Source organism: Neoarius graeffei, chromosome 1 (assembly GCF_027579695.1).
Source record: "Neoarius graeffei isolate fNeoGra1 chromosome 1, fNeoGra1.pri, whole genome shotgun sequence".
NCBI classification, from domain to species: Eukaryota; Metazoa; Chordata; class Actinopteri; order Siluriformes; family Ariidae; genus Neoarius; species Neoarius graeffei.
Window position 1 is genome coordinate 87,017,463 of NC_083569.1, and position 16,223 is coordinate 87,033,685.

Genomic DNA, 16,223 nt, shown 5'->3' on the forward strand with positions numbered 1-16,223 from the left:
AGATGAGGACATGATGGGCAGATATGGTGTAAGAGAGAGAAATTTAGAAGGGCAAATTGTGGTTGATTTTTCAAAGAGGATGAATTTGGCAATAGTCAATACATACTTTGAGAAGAAAGAGCAGCACAGGGTGACGTTTAAGGGTGGAGGAAGATCTACACAGGTGGACTACATACTCTGCAGAAGGGGTAACCTGAAGGAGATTAGAGACTGTAAAGTGATGGCAGGGGAGAGTGTAGCTAGACAACGTTAAGTGGTCGTGTGCAGGATGAGCTTGAAAGTGAAAAAGAGGAAGCATGAAATAGTGGAGCCAAAGATTGAGTGGTGAAAACTAAGGGGTTGAACATCAGAAGGAGTTTAGGGAAGAAACGAGACAAGCATTGAGTGGTCATGGAATCTGCCAGAAGATTGGAATACTACTGCTGTACTAGTAAGAGAGGCAGCAAGGAAGGTGCTAGGGTGGTCATCGGGAAGGAGGAAGGAAGACAAGGAGACATGGTGGTGGAACAAAGAAGTGCAGGAAATGATAAAAGAGAAGAGGCTAGCAAAGAAGAATTGGGATGATCAGAGAGATGAGGAAAGCAGGCGGTTATACAGAGAGACAAGACAGAAGGCAAAAAGAGCAGTAGTGAAGGCGAAAGCAGATGCATACCAGGAGTTGTACGAAAGACTGGAGACCAAAGAAGGAGAGAAAGACCTGTACAGACTAGCTTGGCAGAGAAACAGGGAAGCGAGGGATGTACAGCAGGTAAGAGTGATGAAAGATGCAAATGGAAATGTGCTGACAAACAAAGAGAGTGTATTAAGAAGGTGGAAAGAGTACTTTGAGGATTTATTAAATGAGGAGAATCCAAGAGAGGAAAGGTCAGATTCATTGGAGACAGCAAATCAGGAAGCAGAGTTGGTTAGTAAGGATGAGGTGAGGGCAGCCATGAAAAGAATGAAGACTGGGAAAGCAGTCAGACCAGATGGTATCCCGATTGAGACTTGGAGATGTTTGGGTGAGACGGCTGTGGAGTTCCTAACGAGATTGTTTAATAAGATCCTAGAGAATGAGAAAATGCCAAATGAATGGAGAAAGAGTGTGCTAGTCCCAATATACAAAAATAAGGGAGATGTACAGAGCTGCAGTAAATACAAAGGAATAAAATCGATGAGCCACACCATGAAGCTATGGGAAAGGGTATTGGAGGCGAGATTGAGAAGAGAGGTAGCAATCTGTGAACAGCAGTATGGGTGTATGCCAAGGAAGAGCAGGTCGGATGCAATTTTTGCTTTAAGAATGTTAATGAAGTACAGAGAAGGCCAGAGAAAGCTACATTGTGTGTTTGTAGTCCTGGAGAAGGCATACGATAGAGTGCCGAGAGATGAGTTATGGTATTGTATGAGAAAGAGTGGCGTGAATGAGAAGTATATGAGAGTGGTGCAAAACATGTACAACCCCGATTCCAAAAAAGTTGGGACAAAGTACAAATTGTAAATAAAAACAGAATGCAATAATTTACAAATCTCAAAAACTGATATTGTATTCACAATAAAACATAGACAACATATCAAATGTCGAAAGTGAGACATTTTGAAATTTCATGCCAAATATTGGCTCATTTGAAATTTCATGACAGCAGCACATCTCAAAAAAGTTGGGACAGGGGCAATAAGAGGCTGGAAAAGTTAAAGGTACAAAAAAGGAACAGCTGGAGGACCAAATTGCAACTCATTAGGTCAATTGGCAATAGGTCATTAACATGACTGGGTATAAAAAGAGCATCTTGGAGTGGCAGTGGCTCTCAGAAGTAAAGATGGGAAGAGGATCACCAATCCCCCTAATTCTGCGCTGACAAATAGTGGAGCAATATCAGAAAGGAGTTCGACAGTGTAAAATTGCAAAGAGCTTGAACATATCATCATCTACAGTGCATAATATCATCAAAAGATTCAGAGAATCTGGAAGAATCTCTGTGCGTAAGGGTCAAGGCCGGAAAACCATACTGGGTGCCCGTGATCTTCGGGCCCTTAGACGGCACTGCATCACGTCAAGGGAGTAACTTTGATTTTGACATTGGTGGGGACACAAAAGCGATCCAAGGCAGAGCTTCCGGAAGGTGGTTTTTTTTCCATTAGCAATCATAATTTCATGTCATGCAGATCTTATAGGTTAACGAGGGCAGCCGTGGCCTAATAGTTAGGGAGTTGGTCTTTGGATCCCAGGGTTGCAGGTTCAAATCCCACCCTTACCTCTCCCTACATCTCCACCCATGGCTGAAGTACCCTTGAGCAAGGCACCTAACTCAACATTGCTCCAGGGACTGTAACCAATACCCAGTACCAAAATAGTAACATTAAGTCGCTTTGGATAAAAGCGTCAGCTAAATGTAATGTAATGAAAGTCAAGGAGGCAACTTCAGAGTTCTCAGCTTTACTCATGCAGGATGTTAAGGGGTGCAAAAGTGCAACATACTGTCAATTAACATACATCAAGAACATTGAAACACATAACTACAACATGCAAGTACACATAAATGTAAATGTGTTGGTTACTGATACTCAAACATGAAGCTCTGATTTTAAAGCCACATGGGTGAAGCATTGTTATTCAGATCAACATCACACTAACAAACATTTGCCACAGTGGGGCTGAATCTCATGACTGACATATCCATCATTAACCTCACCTGTGAATTTTCAACCTCTCTTTCCGCTTCTCCATCTCCTCCAGCTGTGGATTCCCCTCCTCTACCTCCTCCATCCTCCCCTTCAGCCTCTGCTCCTCTTTCTCTTCCTGCCTCTCTTCCTCTACCTTCTCTGCACTGTCTTTAATCTCCTCCAGCCTCTCTGCTGTCTGTCACCTTACAAAAATGTTGATGCATGACATATGAACAGATTAGGGATAGAATGACTGTAGAGTTTCATGGTAAGGTTGTAGCCTCAGCAAAAAGGGCTAGCCAAAAAGGACAAAATTATTACACAGACTATAATTTATTCCCCACAAAAACATGGCTGCATAATATCACATGATCTTCTAGAATCTGATGATTTATTACTTTTACACCACACAATTCCTAATTTGTGTTTAAGCAGTCGTTCTGTCTGTTCCACAGAAATACATGAAAATAAGACTTAAAAACTTGAAGCATTTTTAGCATTAAATATTGTTTTTTTTTTAATTCTGTCTTGTTTGACATGGGGGGGGGGTGTCTCAAAATTCACTGACTGCCTTATTGAGACACTCATAAATAGGTGCTACTGGTGGCATTTTCTATTCTGTAATTAAGCTCAAATTTAGTTAAAATGATATTTGGATATATAATTTAGTGATTGCCTATTATAGCATGATTATGATTACATTAGTATTGCATTTGTAGTATACCCCCCATTTTTTTGTCTTTTTGTTGCCCCTCCATTTTCCATATTATGTCTTTTTGTTGCCTGTTTCTGTGTTCGTAACGTGTGTTATGATTTTCACTGCAGATGTGCTTGTGACTTTTTATGTTCATGCTGCAGTTACCAATATTCGTCTGTAGGTGGCAGTAAAGGATCATGGATTTGTTGTATCTAGCCTAGTAGTAGTAGAAAGATGTCTCTGTAAAACGGTGAACGCAGCAGACTCAGCGGCTGTCAAGCTGTTGATTCTGAAATGCAAGTCGCACGTCTGCATGGCCATGCAGTAGCCTACATCTGACTACTTACATTCTGTAAAACCATTAGGTCTATAAATTTAACATTCATTCATCGAGGATATTATCTAACACCAAGTTACATTGCTCCAGCATTCCTTTTCTCTGCAGCTATGCAGTAGCCTAGCTCTGATGCGTCCTGTCACGTTGCTAAACCTGCCTAAGGAGCCGCAGCAATACTTTTATGAAGGGTTTCCATACATCAAAAGGATTTTGTTGAGTTTTTAAAGCTCGACGGAAACCCTGCACTTACATTCTTGACTTTGAAGAAGAATGAACGAATGTCTCGTTTCTTGGGAGGGGGGCCGTCGTCCATGATACTCAAGTCAGCATGCGAGTCGTAGGGCAAGCATGCATGGACATCAAAGTCCAGCTCAATTTGTAGGCTGATGGAGAGTGGGGGGTGCGTGGGGTAGGTCAGGTGTGTACATGTGAGATACGGGGGGTTGATGGGCGGGTAGTCACGGCTGCTGTGGGAAGTGTGCTGCTTTTACAGTAGATGGAGTGACAGCTGGGATAGCCAACCATGTAAGTTAGCAAGAAACAGGTAGCTAATCAGAGAATGTATATCTATGTTAGAGGGGGGATTATTAGCAGTGTCATACATTTAACCCTTTGTGTGCCATATAATCATTGCTCAGGTTAGGACATCGGTTTTATTGATCGCGATTACATAGTAGCGGCTGAATATTGGTAGTGACACGTCCCTAGCGTCCCTACCCAAAATTACACCCTAGCTTCACATACTACAGGCATGCTTCTGTATTGGAAATCACAAAATGGGTTCAGTAATATTTCCAGAGAACATTATCTGTGAACACAATTCACCGTGGCATCCGCCGTTGCCAGCTAAAACTCTATAGTTTAAAGAAGCCGTATCTAAACATGATCCAGAAGCGCAGATGACTTCTCTGGGCCAAGGCTCATTTAAAATGGACTGTGGCAAAGTGGAAAACTGTTCTGTGGTCAGACGAATCAAAATTTGAAGTTCTTTATGGAAATCAGGGACGCCGTGTCATTCGGACTAAAGAGGAGAAGGACGACCCAAGTTGTTATCAGCGCTCAGTTCAGAAGCCTGCATCTCTGATGGTATGGGGTAGCATTAGTGCATGTGGCATGGGCAGCTTACACATCTGGAAAGACACCATCAATGCTGAAAGGTATATCCAGGTTCTAGAGCAACATGTGCTCACATCCAGATGACGTCTCTTACAGGGAAGACCTTGCATTTTCCAACATGACAATGCCAAACCACATACTTCATCAATTACAGCATCATGGCTGTGTAGAAGAAGGGTCCGGGTACTGAACTGGCAAGCCTGCAGTCCAGATCTTTCACCCATAGAAAACATTTGGCGCATCATAAAACGGAAGATACGACAAAAAAGACCTAAGACAGTTGAGCAACTAGAATCCTACATTAGACAAGAATGGGTTAACATTCCTATCCCTAAACTTGAGCAACTTGTCTCCTCAGTCCCCAGACGTTTACAGACTGTTGTAAAGAGAAAAGGGGATGTCTCACAGTGGTAAACATGGCCTTGTCCCAACTTTTTTGAGATGTGTTCTCATCTCATCTCATTATCTCTAGACGCTTTATCCTGTTCTACAGGGTCGCAGGCAAGCTGGAGCCTATCCCAGCTGACTACGGGCGAAAGGTGGGGTACACCCTGGACAAGTCGCCAGGTCATCACAGGGCTGACACAGAGACACAGACAACCATTCACACTCACATTCACACCTACGGTCAATTTAGAGTCACCAGTTAACCTAACCTGCATGTCTTTGGACTGTGGGGGAAACCGGAGCACCCAGAGGAAACCCACGTGGACACGGGGAGAACATGCAAACTCCGCACAGAAAGGCCCTCGCCAGCCACGGGGCTCGAACCCGGACCTTCTTGCTGTGAGGCGACAGCGCTAACCACTACACCACCGTGCCGCCCCCTGAGATGTGTTGTCATGAAATTTAAAATCACCTAATTTTTCTCTTTAAATGATAAATTTTCTCAGTTTAAACATTTGATATGTCATCTATGTTCTATTCTGAATAAAATATGGAATTTTGAAACTTCCACATCATTACATTCCGTTTTTATTTACAATTTGTACTTTGTCCCAACTTTTTTGGAATCGGGGTTGTATGAGAACAGTGAAACAGCAGTGAGGTGTGCAGTTGGAACAACTGAATGGTTCAAGGTGAAGGTGGGACTCCATCAAGGATCTGCTTTGAGCCCTTTTTTGTTTGCCATAGTGATGGATAGCTTGACAGACGAAGTGAGGCAAGAGTCACCATGGAATATGATGTTTGCAGATGATATTGTGATATGTGGTGAAAGTAGAAAGGAGGTTGAGTTGGGTTTGGAGAGATGGAGGGATGCACTGGAACGAAGAGGAATGAAGGTGAGCAGTAGCAAAACAGAATGCATGTGCATCAATGAGAATGGGGATGAGAGTGTAGTGAAGATGCAAGGAGTAGACGTAAAGAAAGTTGGTGAATTCAAGTACCTGGGGTCAACTGTGCAGGAAAATGGGGGCTGTGATAGTGAGGTGAGAAAGAGAGTCCAGGCAGGGTGGAGCAGTTGGAGAAGGATTTCGGGAGTCATTTGTGATAGGAAAGTCCCAGCAAAAGTAAAAAGTAAGATGTATGAGACGGTAATGAGACCAGCTGTGATGTATAGATTGGAGACCGTACCCTTAATGAAGAGACAGGAGGCAAAGTTGGAAGTGGCGGAGTTGAGGATGTTAAGGTTTGCAATGGGAGTGACAAGGTTGGACAGGATAAGGAACGAGAACATCAGAGGGACAGCACATGTGGAGAGCTTGGGAATTAAGCTAAGAGAGATGAGACTGAGATGGTATGGGCACATCCTGAGAAGAGATGCAGAGCATGTTGGAAGGAGAATGTTGAGGATGGAGCTGCCAGGCAAATGAAAACTAGGAAGGCCAAAGAGGAGATACATGGATGTGGTGAGAGAGGACATGAAAGTGGCAGGTGTGGTAGAGAAGGATGCAGAAGACAGGGAGCAATGGAGACGAAAGATCCGCTGTGGCGACCCCTAATCGGGAACAGCCAAAAGAAGAAGACTGCACTCTTTTTGTTACTGTCTGTTCCTGACTCTTTTCTATCTGTGAGCTGCTGGAACATGTCAATTTTCCCACCGAGGGATGGATAAATCTTAAGTTTTGAGACTCTCCACGACACTGTAAGATGAACTTTCTTATCAACACTCCTAAATAACATGAGAGTAAAATGAGTGAATAGTTTTCGGGCCAAGGTCACTCACAGGCGGACCGCGGATCGATAACCGATCAATTAGCTATTGAGAATTATTACATTTTGACGGAGAGTTTTTATTTTAACTGGTGCAGCTTTTCTCGCCTTTACAGCACTGGTTTAGTTGCCCAGGAAACTCATAAACCAATTACATATGTTGATAAATCATCTCACGTGATGCGATTCAGCCAATCAAATCTGTGCAGTTCTCAGGTCAAGGCTGCGAGTCAGTGGCTGAATTCCAAACCGCTGTGCTGAGCACAAAGTGCACTACATAGGGCATACAAACCTGATCTTCGGAGTGCACTTATCTAGGGAGCATGAAGAAAAAAAAAGAACCACGGCTCTTCTCCTACCCCAATTAAAAAAAAAAAAAAAAACTCAACTTTCCAAAAGCATCTCAGGGAACAATATAGATGGGTTTCATGTGCCGTATGCACACTAAAAGAGGCGCGTGAAAAAAACAAATTCAGTGTTGTTTACATCCGGGTTGTTGAAGTTATTGTTCTGTTGGTGTTTATCATTAATTTTACCAGACGAGAAGTAAAACTAGAGCAGTCTGAGTAATCTATCAAATCCCTGCAGGATCGCATCCTTTTCAGCAAAACCGGTACCGACTTTGGCTCCGTGCAATAAACCGGGAAAACTGGACCGAGACACAAATTAAAAATGGCCGTGTTTGCAGTATTTTATATCCGGTGAAGTTTTCAGTGTAGTTTAATACAGATCTAATAAGTAACAGTGAAGTTGTTGTGAATGTAGCGATGCCTCAGCTTTCAGTAAGAGAGAGAAATTCCGCCGAACCCCATCTGTTATTACAGCATTAATACAGACCCAAACCTGTGTAGGTGATATTAGAGGAATATTACAGGACCCTGGCTGTTAAAATGCTAAATTCCCTTGACTCCTGCTGGAACACTTCACAGACTGAACATGTCCATAAAGGACATAATTATATGCGTCCAAAGACTGAAGCTTTCTTTAGTAAAAGCGCTGGGTTTGTCAGTGAGCTGTGTGTATATTTGGCCACTTGCTAATATCACTAGAACACTTGGCATTAGCAGCTGTGTGCGGATCTGAAGCTGCTCACCTCAACTTAATGTCTTTAAATAAGCCGCAGTGTCCTCAGGTGAAAGCCTGTTTAAGTACTTTAAACTATTTAAGGTACGATTCATTTTATTTACTCTTGCGTGAAAAATCAATGCAATGTCCGGTAAGTGCACAAGTAAACATGTCAAAACCGGAAGCTTCTTTTGCCTCCATGCTGCGCGCGCAACTGCGTGATTAAGGCAATGGGAGGCAACTGGTCTTTCCTCAAGAGCAGAAAAAGGAACAGAACGGACAAGGAGGATAACAGGAACAAACGCAAGAACATTGTCATTCCCTACATTTCTGGTCTATCTGAGAAACTCAGGAGGATCTTCTACAAACGCAGCATTCCGGTACATTTCAGACCCAGTAACACCCTGAAGCAGAAACTGGTCCACCCTAAGGACAGAATAGCCAGACACAAACAGGACAGCGTAGTGTATGCCATTCAGTGCAGTGAGGAATGCACGGACTCGTATATTGGGGAAACAAAACAACCGCTATACAGGCGCTTGGCTCAACACAGGAGAGCCAGTTCCTCAGGCCAGGACTCTGCTGTCTACCTTCATCTTAACAACAAAGGACACTCATTTCAGGATTGCAACGTACGCATTTTAGCCAGAGAGGATCGTTAGTATGAGCGAGGAGTTAAAGAAGCCATTTTTGTCAACCTGGAACGGCCATCACCGAACAGAGGTGGGGGTCTAAGACATCATTTATCAGCCACCTACAATGCAGTCCTTGGCACACTTCCCAGACAACTGAATGCACACCAAAACCCAGCTGTTTTCAGTGACTCACAGGAGGACAGAGAGAATCAGCATTCCATTGATCACCATAACGAGACTCGAGGCCGTTCACAACCGCAAAACCCTGTGACCCACACCAACAGGATGACTCAATGACACCTTAGATGAGCTTTTCATCCATGAGAGGATAAATACCTGATGCTCCCTACCAGTCAGACAGAACTGAAGCCTTTCGATTGAGAGGTGAAACGTCTTCAAGAATATTCAAGCAAGTCCAGTTGCTCTCTTTTACCACCCACAGTTTTCAATGGGAGAGTTCGCCAAACTAGAGCGTGACGTAATATTGCGCATGTGCATAAAATTGGTTGGCAAGAACCATTCACAATGGCTGACAAAATTGCATCATCACCTAGTTTTCGTAGCGGTTTATCGCAGTATGCAAGTTCGTTGCCAACTGATGCTAAGCAGAGATATGCAGCAAAGCTTCTGTACAACAGTGGCACCAAAGTTTTGCCTGATCCTTACGCAGTTACGGACAAATGGGACCCAAATCCAAGCACCTGGCCTGACCTTCGGTGATATCTACTGTATGTGATTGACACGCCTTCAATATACACAAAAGAATCAATGAAAGCCTGAAAGTCTCTTGATGCATACAAGTGTTAATTATTCAGTTGTTTTATTGAAATACTCATTTATATTTGCTTTTTGTGCCTAATAATAAAAAGACAAAGATTAAATAGGCACAATATAATCTTTGAAACATTAGTTAATGTTGTTGCTTCACACGCGCACACCAAAGATGTACAGTACAGTACTAAACTTCAGCAAGTTCTACATTTAGAATGCACAAGCAGTGTTTTAAATCCAGGCTATGCTATTTATCTTCAAATACATATCATGAAAAGCTCGACCAATCTTCTAATGTCAAATATTTATACTGCAAAAAGTACATACATTTGCTGCAAGTGCGTTTGCGTAAATGGTACTCATGTGTGCTGCATACAAATCAGCTTTTGGTTGATATCTAAGCAATATCATAGCACAACAAATTATTTCTGATGAGGAAATTTTTATCTAATATAATATTAAACTGCAAAACAAAATAATAAAAAAATCATGTGTCTTACCAGATATAAAGTGTCGAAAGCAAACATGATCGTTGTCAGCAGGTTCCCACTTGTCACGCTTAATTGCTGCGATCCAAAGCTTTCGGCGAGCTTCAGGTTTCTTTGGTATGCGGTAAAAGTTCTTGGGATCATTCTTATCAAATCTGTATATACAGCCAATAACACGACACTACCATAATTAATTAATGACCCAATAACTCCGATCGGCCATTTATAAATAGCTTCTTGCCAACCGAAATGTCACGTGACCATTTGATGTCACGCCGAACTCTCCTATATTTATTAACATTAAAACCGGTCTATAAATTAGTATAAACACGCAGGTGATTATAGAAAATCACATGCACTGATTATCGACAAATTCGGACTATTTCTCGATAATCACCTCGAGCGACTCGGCAAAATGGCGGCCAATCACTTCATCACTGTAAGTGGGGAAGAATTACAAATAATGAAAGAAAATGCTGTTCCTAAAAGCACTAAAGATGCTCCGAATTTGATCTAAAACTATTCAAAGGTAAGGTGGAGTTGTGATTTATCGATTTCAAAACAAAGTATTTTATGTGAGTCGGCGTAGATAAGTGACACAAGTCTGCGCTGTGACTTTATTACATTTGCGTAACACTTTTGAAGATTGAAAGAAATAATTTTTAATATGATTTATTTTTTAGAATAATCACCTGTGTATTGATACTAAAACAATTATCTGTCTCAGGTTCAGTGGATATCGTGATTATTACACATATGGGCCACTTTTTCCACAGAATAAAAACATATATTCTATTCCCGTCTAGTGGGTTTATTGATGGCATGCAATATTATCATATCGCTTATCCTCCATGTATTACGCCACTCTACCCAATGGAGAATGAGCGTGTAATATTGTTATAATATTGCACGCTGTCAAGACAACATGATGTCTCACATCAGAGCTCATGTGAAGATCCAATTACAAAACTTTCCTGCTGTGCATGCGCACAATCATTTCTTTGTCAGCCATGAAAGAGAGAAGACGGGGTTAATTCAGTGCTCGGATTAAGCACTAAATAAATAAACTGAAACTAAAGACATGCTGAACACCTGAGAGGCAACCAAAACTTCATTATATATTTTTATGCATATTTACAAAAGAAAAACAGACCAACGGACATCAAAAAACTGGGAGAGAGAGCAATAGCGGAAATATTGTCAAAGTCCTACTTGGAGGTGAGGAAAAGTGACGGAGACTTTTGCAAGAGGACTTCACTCGTGGACTTCACTCAGTAAAGCCCTTTTGTTTTGAACAACTGCAATGTAACAATTAACTACGACCAAAAGTAACTGTGAACTTGAACCGTCAAGCTGTATATTGCTTATATATAAGTTGGGTTGTTGTTTAGGCTTTTTGGACTTGCACCATTTTTATTGTTACAGTAGAACTTTGACTTTGTACAATACATTGGATTGAAAGAATATTGAATTACATTCGATCAGACTCAGCACTCAATATTGGTAAGTTCCCCACCGGTTCTTAACTTTTTGTAAAATCTATAATTGTTCCATCAAATGTGTATGTAGTATAATAATAATAATATTGGCTGGCTTTTTTCGTGGTATGTCAGATATATTCCATTCAGCTACTCATCTTCAACTCGTTCAATATCATGCTAGCTGAATGGAATACATCTGATATACCACGAAAAAGCCAGCCAGTACTATTTAAATGATAACCTCGACTTCATCTTATTATTCACCTCCCTATGTCAACCTATACGGAATGTCCGTATTTTATACGGATTTGATTCAATAAACATAGTATACGGGCGTATAAATAAAGTTATACGGATTCTTTAAAAAAACTTCAATATTTATTTAGAGCTATAATCAATTCACACGATGATAAAAGAGCGCATAACATTTACAAACATACTGTACACCACAGACAGCCAGTAAAGAGTCTTATGAAATCCCGCGTTATCTTGTGGTAGCGGCACACCGCATTGCGAGAATCCCGCCAACCGTGAAGTCACAGACATATAAACATAGACGCCGCCGTCTGCGTAGAATCATACGTCATCCTCGCCGCCATATTGGATGTGGCAAAGTGGAGATTCTTCAACCGTCTCTGGTATAGCGTCTAGACAGTAGCTGAGAATAAAGATGCCTCATTCATGTGCTGCGTTTAACTGTACCAACAGGTTTACCGTCCAAACGAGATCACATGGGATTACCTTTCACAGGTGAGACTGGAAAAATACTTTTCATTGTATTTGGTCATTATAACGTAATATTACGAACAGATTTTTCTGACTTTGTGGCTAATATGAAGTCTCGCGCATAATAGCCGCTCGGTGAAACCTGTCTCCAAACAACGAAGTATTTCCTTCGTAACTTCGCTGATAACACTTTGTGTTTTTGTCAAACATTGGAGCTTTGTATTCATTCTGAAGGTTTATTGTTATTAATATTGAATAAAAAGTAACTGGGATACATCATTGTTAATTATCATTCAAATTTTAGGTAAATTATTTTAATTTGCATCTTATACGGATTTTATAAGGGAAATACGGATTTTGGAGGTTGGTTATACAGGTTTGATTGACCAAAGGTTGACATGTATGTCACTAACAAACTAAACCTGTTAAATTCTTCGTGAGCAACCCAACACCACTGGTATGATAGTCAGCTCCTTAGCCAAGATTAGACATAAATCATATTTAGGCTCCTGAGACAACAAAACACAATGTCAAAACAAAAATTCCACACACAACTTAGTGGTCATTTCTAACAAATTTAAGTCCATAATAAATCTTTAATATTCAGTAGTTTATTTGCCATTTTCTCTGTAATAAATGTTAATGATTTGCAGTATAGTGATCAGTGATGGCTAACTGAGGCTCTGAAGTGTGTATGGAGTATAAAGGGGCGTGGCAGATGAAGATTCATGACTTGAAATCTCACTCGAGTTCACTAGCGATACCTACTGCTCAGAGACGTGTACAGCATGTTTCAATATCTACATCACAGCAGTGTTCTGACACGGCCCATTATTATTTACATGGACTTTACACAATGTTCTGTTTGAAAATAACTTATTACATAAGTGTTTTATGTGCCTTTTATTTGGTCTCTATGCTTTTTATTCTCTCTCTGTCTCTCACACACTTTTTGTGTGAATTTATGCTCAGAATAATTGTATCTGCACAATAAAAAGGTGTCCATAAACATTACCCTCTTTATGTTTGTGTTTATTGCGTGTGTGATGGACTGTGAGTGCTCCATGCAGGATACATAGTCATATTTAGGGGAACCTTTATTGATCATGTTCTTAAAATAAATAAATGTAATTGTTTTACTGTATTTGGATTGAGGCGGTTCATTTCTTAGAAATTCCCTCCCCAGCCTCGGAGAACACCCTTTCACATGGTACTGAGGATACTGGTGAACATAAAAACTGAAGTGCCAGCTGGTAGTGGTAAACATGTTTTTGTGGACTCCAATATACAAGTGGATCTACAATTTTTGGAAGGTTGGCCTCGTCCAAGTAACGTTCCCCTTCTATTGTTGCATCAGCAGTGGCATTTGAGCTTCTTCTGCTCTGATTCACTGTGGGGTCCAGCAGATGCTACAAGACAACTAAGGACAATTTTATGTAAACACTTGAGTGGTTAAAATACTTCACATTACATTTTAAAATATCATTAGCAGAATAATAACACAAATCAACAGAACCATTTTATACTTACTACAGCTGTTTGCATCCCAGCTGTTTCAGAGGAGGCTGGCTGCTGGATTAAGGGCTCACTCGATCTAGCAGATTCAGCAATTGTAATTCTATTGGCCCACTCTACTTTCAGTTGCTTTACTGCTTCATGCATCTTATTTTGGCGTAGGAACCCAGTGGCTTTAAACCTCGGGTCGAGCATGGTTGTCGTTGTCATCGCACTAAGTGACTCCATTGTAGACAGGTATTTGAAGCAGATACCCTTTTCTCCTCAGATAGTTCTACAGTAGCCTGATGGATTGGAGCCAGAATATGTAAAGTATCTCCAACAGCCTCATGTTCATGAGCATTAACTGGGGAGATGTTGGTCTTTAAAGATGCCAGGGCTGCTCCCACTGGTTCTGTCTCATTATAAAGGAGTTCCAGCATGTGGAAAGTGCTGTTCCAGCGTGTATCTACCTCTATTCAGAGTCTGCCTCCCCATTTGCTTCTGTACCTGGCACAGTCTCTCTTTTACTGTAGGACTTGTCCAGAAAAACAGAGATTTTTCTGGCTTTGGGATGCATGTCATTAAAGGTGGGGTACGAGAATTTGGAATAACGGTTCCTGCAAGCCATATTTTGAAAAGAAACACGCCCGCCCTCACCATGCTCCCCCCCGCGTCTCCACCCCTCCTCCCCCTTAGAGCAGAGTGTAGAGAGCTTGGAAAAATAGCTCAAACTTTCTCATTTAAACTGTGTTTTCAGCCCCAATTTTCACTCCACACACAATTTTCTCAAAAGTAGCAGCCACACTTGTCCTGATTCACACAATGTGTCTACCTACACGATAGGACGTGCAGTTTTTGAATGAGAAGCCTGAAGGTGAGGAGAGCACAGCCGCCCAGCTCATAGACTTCCATTATAAAACTTGCCAGAAAAGTCACTCGTTTTTAACTCGCTCTCGTGACCTCATTTTTTACACTACAGACAAAAAAAATTACATCAGTGTGTTCAGGGAAGCCTTGTGGCACTCACTGTGAAAGAATTTTGTGAATATCTCCTTCCGTTTTCGTGTAAATCCCCGTTGTTTGGAGGAAGCGCACTGAGAGAATCCTGTGCTTTTTGTGTGACACTGCTCTCTCTCTCTCTCTCTCACACACACACACACACACACACACACACACACACACACACACAGAAGGGCCGGGCTGCTCGGGCTTCAGTCTGATTGACGTGTCAGTATCCAATCATTTTGAGGTGGTACCTCGATATGATTGGATGGCATTTTTCCTTTTACACTGTAGACTGGATTAAAATATTTCGTTTTTGGGTCAAACCTTCTATTGTACTGCTTGCAACATGGGTGTGAGGAGCTTTTCAAGCAATATGGTAAAAAAATACTCCTGAAAAAAATCTCATACTCCACCTTTAAGGGCTGGGACATGGTCAAATGACTTTTGCACTATTAAATTAAGTGTGTGTGATGCAAACAGAATGTCTCACAGGCAATGCCTTGGCACAAGCTTATCATATTTGGTGCAGCATCAGTGATGAGACACTTCACCTTTTCTTTTATGTCCCACTCCTCCATCAATTTTGCTTTTGCCAGAGCCATATTTTCTGCTGTGTGACGACTTGGAAAATGTTCTGCTCCAAGCAAAATTGTTCCAAGTCTGTCATTGTCATCAATGAAGTGGCAGGTTACTGGAAGGTAAGTCTCCATATTCATGGATGTCCAGATATCAGAGGTGAGGCTGACTGTCACTACATTCTGACATCTTCCTAGTAGGGAGAAGATCAGTGGGTTCCAGTATGTGCATGAGCTCCATCAAACCCACATCTTCCACCACTGACAATGGCTGGGTGTCTGGAATTATCATATTAACCAAGGCCTCATCCATCATTTGTTTTTCTGGAATCTATGACACAAAGATGATATATTTAAGTTAAACATAGTTTGATTTTGATGACACAACTGAAACAGAAAAAGATTCTTACTGTCGCTTGTGTCTGGTCTGTTGGCAGGCTGCTGATTCTCATGAAAAGCTCTATAATGCCTCAGCACTGATGATATATTCTTGTTCTACACTCGTTCCTTCTGGCACAGCAAGCACTTCACCTTAAACCATGAATATGCAATCTGAATATATTTGTGCATGATGGTGATATAATCACAATAATAATAATTTACAGTGACAAACCTCATTGGGAGGAACCATTTCAAAATGTTCCACATGGGTGAATATTTCCTCTTATGTGTAAGCTCCATTTTTTGAATAAAGACAAGAAGGGGGGGGGGAGTGGATATTACCACTATTACAATCAGGAGATGAATATTATTTGACAACACAATCACTACTACTTAATAATACAGATTCCCAATGTTGGAATGATATAAAAACTTTGATCAAAAAAATAGAGAGGGGGAGATTCTCTCCAACCAAACAACCCACAAAGTGTCAGCTGTTTTGCTGGCTTTTATCTGGGAATGAACACTCAGGATGAAATGCTGATGCGAACCAAACAAACCGAGGCCTCGCCTGTCATCGGCCACATTGTTTTTTTTTTTCTAAACGATACATGCCTCAAAGTGGGGCTTCATCAACCCTTATACTCAATAC

General features: G+C 41.3%; 1 protein-coding gene and 1 long non-coding RNA gene across 4 annotated transcripts in view; both read right to left on the reverse strand.

Moving 5' to 3' along the window:
* Window positions 1-12,675: 12,675 nt before the first annotated feature.
* On the reverse strand, window positions 12,676-14,285 carry LOC132866966 (uncharacterized). The gene is made up of 2 exons (XR_009650666.1): window positions 13,644-14,285; window positions 12,676-13,533 (listed from the first exon to the last, which is right to left on the reverse strand). It is a non-coding gene; the product is annotated as an uncharacterized LOC132866966 (long non-coding RNA).
* An 8-nt stretch (window positions 14,286-14,293) lies between these two features.
* Window positions 14,294-16,223, reverse strand: part of LOC132866213 (splicing factor 3B subunit 2-like) — a 77,133-nt gene continuing 75,203 nt past the window's right edge. Inside the window, exons 18-20 of one of the 3 annotated variants that reach the window (XR_009650581.1) lie at window positions 15,804-15,865; window positions 15,601-15,721; window positions 14,294-15,521 (exon numbers count right to left, since the gene is read on the reverse strand). The gene's annotated coding sequence lies outside the window, so the exon portion shown is untranslated. The remainder of the gene's footprint in view (window positions 15,522-15,600; window positions 15,722-15,803; window positions 15,866-16,223) is intronic. The other 2 variants (XR_009650558.1, XR_009650559.1) reach the window with 2 other exon arrangements.